Below are 8,566 nucleotides of genomic sequence, written 5' to 3' on the forward strand. Positions count from 1 at the left end.
AGTGAGGAAACACATTCGCGTGGTTTCTCCTCCACGCACACCTACTGTATCGTTTCCAAAAAAACACTCCACACACTCCAGACATGAGACCCTCATGAGTCACGATGTGATGAGTGTGAATGTGTAGTCGACCCTGTTTCGTAGACACAATGCTGCCTCAGTTCTGACGCCGAAGCCGCACAGAGGACGTGTGGTCGGATCTAAACCACCAGCTGTGAATAGCAGACCACGCATTATTCCTCCCGAATAACATCTCGTTCTTTCTTGAATAAACTGTCAGGGAGAATGAGCCCTCAGTTAAAAAAAAACCTGCCTGGCGGTCTTCCAAGCGGTGCACACCTTATTTTTGTTTATTGCACACTGACAGTAGCACTCTAAGCTGACTTGACTTTGACTTTATTTAAGCTCTTTGCACAAGAGGAAGTGGTCATTTGGAGTTGAATACTATTACACACAAGTGGGAGTTTGGTTTCAAGGGATATTTTGTTGTGGAATATTAAGTCTGTTAAAAGTCTAGCAAGGTACTGGGTCTCAGTGATAAGGATATTAGTTGCTGTAAAAGACAATGGGGTAATTCTAGCTGTATTGCCAGGAGTGTACTTTTCTTGAGTCGGTTGGCTCGTACAGTGGTCTGATTATGCGTTTCATGAAACAAGAGATTGTTTCTTTTCTCCCGCTCTGCCTATTGTGTTCCCCCCCCCCCGAAAAGTGAGTTACGTTCATGAGTTGTGCTGACTCTCTTCTTCTGCGCTGTTGGGACTCAAGTGGATTGTTTAAAGATTCTCTGGGATGAGATGTTGTTGTTGTTTTTTTACCGCGTCCTTTGTCTGGCATAGAAAACAGGAAAATAGGAGAATCAAATACAAACAGACACCAAAGTGTCTGAAAACACACATCCCAGTGTACACACACGTTAAGGTATAGTACGCTGTGTGCCGCCGTGTTGCCTTAACAGAAGAGACAAGCTTTAAACCTTGCAGCATCATAGAATGTAGACCGAGACCCCGAGAGAGGAAGAGGTGGTCAGATAGACAAAAAGATGATATCAATAAATAAACCGCCAAGAATAAGCAAACCAGAGCCAAGTCAAGGCAGTAACAGAAATATCCCTGTGTGCAAAGGAATATTAATAGTTCTGCTGCTTATTTCACATGCAGCCCTGCTCTCACGTGCGTGAGGTCAGCGGGGTTGACTGAAAGGAAAAGCCTCCAGTTTCACTTTCTCAGAGATGGGACTGCCTCCCACCGGTTGACCTTTAGCCTGAGCAGACCTGACCTTCCAACTCCACTGATGCCCTTTTCAAAGAGACACACATGCAGGTGTGCGAGAAAGATGCGCAGTTGCATGGAAAAACACTCTCACCGTCGGCAGCAGACTTAAAAAAAGAAAAGAAAAGACAATTGTCTTAATGAGGCTAAGCCGAGATCAGCTCAGTCAAATCAGTATAAATGACGGAGAAAATGGATTTTGTTGCAGGAAAGCTTCACGGTTGTTTTGGACTCAAGCTGTTCCAGAACAGGCGCACTAAGGGAGGACCTCCTACGCAGAGGATACATTTCCTCTGGACTTGCCCGTCCACAACACTTTGTTTGAGTGCAGTTCTTGTCATTAAAATCGGACCTCTGCCCTTCCAAAGCATGAGCCCTGTAGCATCCTGATTTATTTTGTGCACCACGCTGTTCCCCGAAGGCTTTCTTGGTCGAAAAAGCACTCCCTTCTCTGCAGCGGTTCAGGGCAAAAGGGGGATTCTATCCTGCAGGGTCAACGTCTTTTTATTGACTTAAGAAAAGCACACAAAAAGGGAGTTGTGTCTCACACTGCGAAGAGGAAACTGTTGCTTGAGCCCGTCAAGCAGCTGATACTCAGGAGGTAATTGTGCGAGTAAAGATAGTTGATTTATTTTTTTGGGGGTTTCTTTTAATGCCTCTGCTGGTGTTACAAAACCCTGGAATGAGCTCCACAAACCATTCCAAATAGTTTTTAGACAAAAGAAGATGTTTTCCCTCCTTTTCCTCAACCCCATTACAGCTCCCACCCACCTTCTCACTCTGCGCTGAATACCATAATATTAATACAATACTTAATTCATCCCCAGAGGGCAATAGTCCTTTCGCTCGCCCTCCCTCTTGATGTGGGAAGGTCAGAGTTGCCTGGCAGCTGGATCTGTGAGGGAGGCAGTAACTTACCTCAAGGATACTAGAAACCCCCGTGTTCAGTTGTGTGGCCAGTGTTGCTTCTTAGTAGGCATGAAACAACAGCACTTTCTGCTTCCTGGAACTGGTTCAGTCCCACAGGTGCTGGCAGGTCTATCTGAACACGATGAGACGCAATGTAACCCATCATTGTCCTCAGCGGAGCTCCACAGCCACAGCGCCTCCTTCTCTCACCCTTTGGGCCCCGTAGATCATAATTAACACTTTCTCATTGCAAATATATGTCTCGTCTTGGCTTAGTCTCTTGTTTTATAATTGTATGTGAGCACATGTGTGATTTCTCACCCTCTCAGATGCCTAGAGTTAATCGGTTCTAGCTGAAGCAATTATAGTAATTGTCAGGTTACATAAGTCCCTCTGTTTTCAGCTTTGATTTTCACTCTTTAGCGCTTCTTAGTCGTCTTTTTCCTCTCTCTCTCTCTCTCAGTGTGAGTCGATGATAGTCAGACTCCTCCCTGAACTCCTTCGGCGAAATTATGCTTTTCTGAAGCTGCAAAGGACGGTTAGGTCAGGTGTTGGAAAAATGATTTTAAAAGCAGCAAAGGCGGAAATATTTCTAACACAAGTGATCTAGATGAAATTATCATATTTAGCCACAGAGCATGATTACTGTGAAGAAAGGAAAGGATGTTAATTGCAGTGTACAGTCACATGATTTACTGCTATTGTCGTGTAGCAGTGGTAGCAGAACCCACTTAAAGAAACAATTACGCAGATCGCATTGTTATTTCTGCCTCAGCAGCTGGACTGCAATTTAGCCGCACGTCTGACTCTGTCACTCAAAATGACCGATTCCTCTCCTTTATTCTCTCTCTATTCTGCTTCTAACACACAGCTGCCATTTTCGCACACTCTCTGTATACACAAGAATGCAACATGTCGGGTTGATTAACGCAGATCATCCGGCTGTATCACTCCCTTGAGAGCAGAAAGCTTTCACACACATATTCCTACACTTGCAGCAAGATGAATACATTTTTAGATGGATATACAGTGATGGTGGGATACTAAAAGATGGACGAACATAAAAGACGGATGTCCATGGCGAGTTGGGAGGTTAACAAGTAACAGAGATGGAGTCTAGCACACCTGGAAGCCACATGTGGATTACCCCCGCCTGCCCCCACCGGCGTCCCGGCTTGGAAAACGCCATTGTCATCATTACAGCAAAGGGTGGAGGGGATCATTAAGTCATTATTTATGTGCTTTCTGCTGTTTTATCACCTCCAGACACAGTCTCACAATGCAGACACCCACACTCACAGCCCCAGAAGAATAACATAATTGTATGAGGCAGCCAGGGGGTCCCGTCTAATAGAAAAAGTGCAGACATTAATAGTCTGGGCCAGCTGTACAAGCGACCAACCCAACTTTTTTTTATTTCCCTGTTAGGCTCATTTACACCTAGTGTTGTTTATGTACACGCCGCTCACACAATGAACCGCCACTTCCAGATTTCTCCGGTTTGAGGCATGAGGTAGCAGAGTGTAAGTCTTTACAAGCAATTTCCCCTTTTTTTTTTGCAATAGCAGTAGTTTGCTTGATTAAAAAAACACATCACAAACAGAGCGCTTTCAACTGCCTCTCACCCAATTTTGGCTCCTTCGCCTGCAACATTTTCCAGCCTGGAAAAGCAGCGAGGTTGTTATAGGTATTTTTCTGCTAGTTTGAATCAATTTTCACCCGTCCTGTCATCATCTCACACCGTGATGGACGATAACAGTCACAGTTTACATAAAACAAAACCCCCCAAAAAAAGCCTGGTGTGATGGTGGAAACACAGACATATGGGCAAAGATAAAAAAGACATGGGTATTTGTAATAGAATAGGATGTTAAAGAGACCTGTGTTGTGTTGCACCTGGAGCTTTGGCGTCTGTGAGAGGCCATGTAGAGTCAGCTCTCTGGACATCGTCGTCCCAGATACTCCCCCGGTGTTTCCTTTCCCTTTAGTTTAAAAGGGGGGGGGACTGTTGCTTTTCCAGCTGTGCCTGACCACCTCAGCCTGAGTCTGTTCCCCTGTTGTTTTCATGTCCTTATTCAATTACCTCAGTGGGACCACTCTCCTGACACATGGCATACACACACACACACCGGACTGGAGATGTGAGGAATTACAGTTTTGTGGCATGTGTTATTCATGGAGATCCCTTCCACTCTTTCATAGCCAAGCCACACTTTCCAACCTCCTTTCTCTGAAGTGCCTCTAAATTCCTCTCTCCTTTTCCTTCCTTCCATCTAAACTCATCTTCCATTAATCCTATCCATTCTACTCCTCACTCAGCGCTCCTTTTGTTTCCGCCTAACCTCTTTAACGCCCCTCTCCTCTTCCCTCGAACCTCCTCTATCCAAGCCTGTCCCTTAATTTCATCTCATCCAACCTCTTACTCTTCATCCTCGACTGCATCTCCTCCATCCTTTGTTCCTCTATTCCTCTCATTATTACCGGCCTCTCTCCAGTAATCGACCTCAAGTGACCCTAAACGACTTTCTTGACGCCTCTTCCTCTCAAGTCTTTTGCAACTCTCCATGTTTCTGAGGAGCGGGTCAGTGCGAGTCTGAAAGCCATTACCTCGCAGTCTTTCGGTCTTCCCAGACAGCCAAGCAATGCATTTGCTCACATGTATGTTCTCATTTTCTCTTGTTCACACGTACGCACTTGAACAAAAATGATATACATGGCAAATATAATATATGCAGCCATCCAGACGGACTTGCTGGAGCGTACTTCGCAGCACATCTATAATGCGTCGTCACGCACATCTACACTTACATTTCTTCTGACTCTGCCCGCTGACTGCACGCATGCTGAACAATACAAATCAATGTGATAATGCATTTTGGGATTTCTGAAAGCTATAATACTACAGAGCATCCTAATAACACAGGACAGAAAATAAGAAGAGCACAACATTTCTACCATTTTATAAGCTTATATTTTGATATGCAACATTATTTGACCATTTACAGCTTTGCGTATATGGTGCAGATTACAGTATTATATGAGAGTAATCTCAGATAGCAGCATATCTGTCTTTCATGCTTAATTGCTGCTAACCTGCAACACATGTTGACATTGGAAGAGGGATTTTGTTAGATTCAAATGTTTTAAGAAAGAGAAAAAAAGGAATTAGGCGCACAAGATGCAAAAAAAAAAGCTTGATTATAATACCTCCGGTTGGGAAGTTGTCGCCGTATAATCAATTGAGCTTGAAACAAATGTTATTTTGTTTTAGATTAACGGAGAAATGATGCAGTCAAATCCAAATTATCACAAAACCCTACTGAGAAATCTTCAGACTTAAGCTGTTATCCCTCTGTGGGGATATATGTGAAGCCAGAAGGGTGTTATGGGTTGCTGAGGAGATGATGTGCACACACACCTCAAAAACCTCAACATTGTACAGCACAGATTAGTTGGTCCAACATCCTGTCGGGAAGTTATTAAAAAATGCTCACAAAAATGTCCAAGATCCCAAAGTAATGTCTTCCAATACCCTTACTTTATCTATCAGTCCAAAAGATATTTTGTTAACTTTGATATAGAACAGAAAAAGCAGCTATTCGTCACACTTAAGGAGCTGGGTTCAGAGAATGAGACTAATCACAAACACACACACACTTTCCTCAGGGTAAAGATACATTTTTACAAACATAAAAAAATAAGAAATGGCATTCTGTGGCACATACCATGACCACACATGAAAGAAGAGACATGCAAATATCAATAGATAAGATCAGATGAGCAGCTGTTCACACTGTTATATAATGTAAAACTAAATATAAGGAGGCACAGATACAAACACGCACTCACAGAGCAACATGCAAGTAAACACACACTGATACAAGTGGGTCAGGCACACTCACACTAAAGAGGAGGTATTTCAGCAGTAATAGATACATTTTGGTCAGGTAGACAGCTGTGCGCGCACATTCTATACACACATGCTTTAAGGTATAGGAGAGAAAACATGTACACCCACACAAACACACACACATGAGGAACATCTGTTTTTGGCCTACAATCAAGCCCAGATGGACCCCAAGGCTGGTGCGTCAACACCAGCGCAGACCACACGTTATATACGCCCAGTATTCTTTGCGACTGACTCCGGGGGGATTTAGAGCAGTAAAGGGGTATTAACCAGGACCACAACCTGTAATTGTTATCATAATGACACAGGAAGTTATTTCCAAATGCATGCCATAATTTCTAGGAAATGTAGGTCAGTCGACGAGCTTTGGTGTCTTTTGTGACTTGAGACTCTTAACGTGCGGCGTACGCTGCATTAATATGCATTGTGAGGACACGTTTTTTCTTTCTTTTTTTCAAATCTCTGCAGCAATACCAGGCAGAACCTAAACATAGAAAGTGAATTAATATATTGGAGTTAAAACTAGTGATATTCAGCTTTGATGTTGAGCCATCAAAGGCGTCATGAAACTTGGTTCAGAAGGGCAGCCACAGCGTTTGCGCTGTACTGTATTTAGCCGTGAGCTTAAATTAGACCGGTATAGACACATGCCATACCGACTTGTGTTTTCTCTTCATCTCCGGGAGGTTGATGTAGCTGTTCCTGCTGATTAGATGGGATTGTGTTTGCTCCCAGGTGGCATTTTGGGTGGGGTTGTGGCGGCATGTATGTATTAAAAGACAGAAAAGAAAACAACAAAGAAAGATGGTGTCTGTGTATGTGTGTGTGTCCCTTTGAGTAACTAATGTGTGTGTGATTGTGTCAGCTTGCCCTTGTGCGAGCCTTCATTTCAGTGAAGTGAGGGCACAAAGCAGCTGGCCCATACCTGCCTCATCAAGTTAGTAGAGGAGCCTGCAGCAGTGGAGAGTTAATACTGGCCCAAATAGAGACTACAGAGGCTTACTTTTATCCCGGAAACCTTGGAGTTTCCCCCACAAAACTCATTAAACACCAACATGAAGCCCTAAGCAGCTCAGTGCATTTACACACACACACACACACACACACACACACACACACACACACACACACATCTGCTCTCCCACTGTATACCTGCTTTGCTGACACACGCATTATAACAATTATAGAGCATCCACACCAACCTCCCAGCGAGACGGAGGGGTGATTTTTTTATAATTCTATCTTTGTAGTTTTACCCAAACGAAAAAATGTTAAAGACCTACTGCATGTGTGATATGTTGCAATTTGCAGCTTTATAAGTCTGTTTGATATGTGATTTGTCGCGTCGTCAAACACACACTCACACGCTCGCAGACAGACAGGATGTGTTTTCTCACTCTTTGGAGCCTCTAATCCCTGTCGCTCTCTCAGTGTTTCTGAAGGAAGTGATGACACATTATCAGAGTGATTTCTACTTGTTATATGGCTCATTCAGGTCAATTAGAGGAAACGTGTGCTGTGTTGTCTGTGTTTTGGGGGCAACGGTGGCAACGTACCTCAAAGATGTGCAATTAGTTGTCTGACTGTGACGTCTTCAAATATGCACAAATATTTTGTCATGTGGAGTTTTAAAAGGCTGCGTTGTTGCTGCGAGGCAGTTATGACATGAGCTGAAGAGAGACTTGACTGTGTGTGTGTGTGTGTGTGTGTGTGTGTGTGTGTGTGTGTGTAGCTGTGTGTCTGTGCATGCTTGTATGCAAGCTCTTGTACAAATGTGCAAAAGTATTTTATAATATCAGCCACGGTGGCATAATTAAAATTGGCAAGAACACTGCTCGAATATTTGCTTTCAAAGTGAATTTTGCAGTTCTGTTTTTTTTAATTTAGGCAAAAAAAAGGAAGAACATCCTCTGTGTCAAGGTTTGTGAATCGGTGTTACTGACATTCTTCTTGATAACAGCATAATTGGATATAAAGTAATGAATAATGTCAAGTGATAGCGATTTATTTGTTCTACGGTTCTATGTAGCACCTTTCTTTGTTGGTGAAATATGGCAAATTGTGCCACACTTGTGTGTGCGTGCGCGCGCGTGTGTCTTTACTTGTGCACACACCTGTGACTTGTATCTTTACATTCCCTCCGCCCCTCTTTCCATCTAACGTGGCATGTTGATGATTTAGTAGCTGTCGGAGGCGATTAACTGTGCAGGTCACGCTTTCTGTCTGAAGCTTCCTGCTTTTTAAAGGAGGGCAGAGTGTCATTGATCAGAGAAAGAGACAGTGTGGAAACATTACAGTGAGACCTGATTAGTAAGAGTGTAGCGTGACGCGCGGAGGGATCAGCATCAATAATGTCACCAGCGGAAAATCTGCCTGAGCCTCAGTTTTCTATTTCCCTCAGAAGTTTGATGTCTCCCCTCCTGTCCTTGTCTACAAAGTGGGGCCGCACCTCAAATGCAACCCCCCCCCCCCTCACACA

The sequence above is a fragment of the Anarhichas minor genome, unplaced genomic scaffold, assembly GCF_050575085.1.
Source record: "Anarhichas minor isolate MPS153535 unplaced genomic scaffold, ASM5057508v1 ptg000074l, whole genome shotgun sequence".
Taxonomy (NCBI): Eukaryota; Metazoa; Chordata; class Actinopteri; order Perciformes; family Anarhichadidae; genus Anarhichas; species Anarhichas minor.